General features: G+C 48.0%; 1 protein-coding gene across 1 annotated transcript in view; it reads left to right on the top strand.

Annotated features, from left to right (window-relative positions):
• Positions 1 to 2,500, top strand: part of LOC122257675 (uncharacterized) — a 118,036-nt gene that overhangs the window by 56,221 nt on the left and 59,315 nt on the right. The gene's annotated exons all lie outside the window — the stretch shown is intronic.

Raw genomic sequence — 2,500 nt, 5'->3', positions numbered from 1 at the left:
CGATATTGTTATTTTCATTTTACTTTCTCCTAAGACGAATGAGAGTGAAACGGGAAAAGAAGAAGGCAAAAGAAAAGGGAGAGGGAGAAACAGGAATGAAAGAGTGGAAAGGAAAAGGAAGGGAAGGGAAGGTGAAAGGTCGCGGGCCAGATCCACTGACCGCCTCCCGATTTACTTTCTCCGAGTCTTCCTTTGCGGTCGGGGAGCTAAGCTTCTTCCTACCCCCCCCCCCCTCCACCACCCACTTCTTCTCGTTCGCCCACCGCCTCGCATCTTCCTCCTCTTCTTCTCGTCGTCGCTTCGTCCTTCTTTTCCTCTTCCATTTCTCCTTCTTCCTCCCTTCCTCCTCTTCCTCCTTCTTCTCCCCTTCCTTCTTCTTCTTCTTCTTCTTCTGCTTCTTCTCTTTCTCCTCCTCCTCCTCCTCCTCTTCCTTCTTCTTCTTCTCCTCCACTTCTTCCACTTCCTCATCTTCCTCCTCCTCCTCTTCTTCCTTCTTCTTCTTCTTCTTCTCCTCCTCCTCCTCCTCCTCCTCCTCCTCCTCCTCCTCCTCCTCCTCCTCCTCCTCCTCCTCCTCCTCCTCCTCTTCCTCCTCCTCCTCCTCCTCCTCCTCCTCCTCCTCCTTTTCCTCCTCTTCCTCCTCCCCGCCCCTGTTTCGAGACCATTAGCATCCTCGTGATCTTCCTCCCGCCTCCTGTCACGCCCGGACGCCGCCCGCTGTTCCCTCACTATCATCGTTATCATTCTCTTGGGTAGTCGCTAGTCCCGCTCTTCCTACTAACTAGGTCTGCTACTAGCACTACTAGTCCTGGTTGGATTGCCTGCGTCCTAACTGATATGGTTTCCTTCGTTGACTATCTTTGGCTAGTGCTGCTACTGCTTCTGCTTCTGCCCTTAGTTTTATTGCTATTACTTCTACCGTTAAGTACTATTACTATTCCTACTATGGATGCAGCTATTTTGATACTCTCGTTAACGCTATTACTGAGAATAATTTTGCTACCAATACTACTACTGCTACTGCTAATACTATTACGGCTGTTGCTGCTGCTTCTGCTGCTGATTTCGCAACTACTACTACTGTAACTACTTCTACTACCACTACTACTACTATTACTACCACTACTACTATTACTACTTCTACTACTATTACTATTACTACTACTACTACTACTACTATTACTACTACTATTACTAACTAGTCCTACCCATTTCTTCTTCATCGTCATCGTCTACCTCGTCAGCGACTCCGTCAGCCATTCGCCTCGCCCTTCTGCAACGAATCGAATCAACGCAACTTCACTCGCTCTGCCCCTCGTGCGTTGCGTAACGTCGGGGCGATTCAGACGTTGATCATTGCAACTTTTGCAACGGTTGAACATCTTGCAGCGTTCTAATTTTACTTGAACATTTGAAGAATTCGTACATTGCTATAGCGCCTTCGCATTATTGCAACGTTTAGGTTTTACTATAACGTTTGAAGAGTTGGAACGTCGGTCGAACGTTTGAACTTTCCTGTGTTGAAACTTTCAAACATTACTGTAATCTTGAACAAACAGAACATGGCTCCAGTATCTGACTATTGCTGTACCGCCCCCCTCAAACATTATATAACATTCAAACATTACTGTAACTCCTCACACTCCGAAAATCGTCGTAGCATTTTTTTTTTTTTTTTTTGTGTGTGTGTGTGTGTGTGTGTAATTTTACTGTACCGTGCAAGCATTACTGTAACCTTTGACCTCGACGCAACTGAGCTACCGCCGAGTGACCCGCCTGGAGGAGGTCGTGACAGCTACCTCCTGACGAAGCTAGACATTTTAGCCGACCTATCATGACCGGTTGCGGGGAGTATGGGCGGGGTGGGGGGGGAGTTCTTCGTGTGTGGGTGGGTGGAGGGAGGGGGGCTAGGGGTGTGTATACGTGGGATGGGGAGTGTGGGGGGGGTGAGTGGTGTATTTGTGAAGATATATTTACCTGGGTATTTTGTGTGTATGTGATAGATATATGAAGGAGAAGGAGAAGGAGAGAGAGAGTGAGAGAGAGAGAGAGAGAGAGAGAGAGAGAGAGAGAGAGAGAGAGAGAGAGAGAAAACAAATAGAGGCAGAGAGAGAGAGAGAGTGAGAGCTTCATGATTTCACATTAACAACCTTTGTTGCGTTAGTATCCTGTATATCTCATGTTCATCTCTCGACCCATCTGCTCTTAAGACTTACCTGAATGCAAATACATATGTATGTAAATGCATATACGTGTCTGTGTAAATTCGCTTCTACATGACCGCAAATAGATACGCGAGTTTGCGCGCACGCACGATGGGGGGTCCGGGTGCAGGGTATGTAAGGGTGTGGTCAAAACGTGAGGTTTAGATGAGAAGAAGTGCGGGGAGGGAGGAGGAGGAGGAGGAGGAGGAGGAGGAGACAGAAGAGGAGGAGGAGGAGGAGGAGGAGGAGGAGGAGGAGATGGAGATGGAGGAGACAGAGGAGGAGGAGGAGAAGAAGGA

The sequence above is a fragment of the Penaeus japonicus genome, unplaced genomic scaffold, assembly GCF_977035675.1.
Source record: "Penaeus japonicus unplaced genomic scaffold, GWHDUDI00000001_assembly GWHDUDI00000009, whole genome shotgun sequence".
In the NCBI taxonomy this organism is placed as follows: domain Eukaryota; kingdom Metazoa; phylum Arthropoda; class Malacostraca; order Decapoda; family Penaeidae; genus Penaeus; species Penaeus japonicus.
Note: the sequence above shows the minus strand (reverse complement) of the source record. Positions and strands in the feature narration are given on the sequence as shown.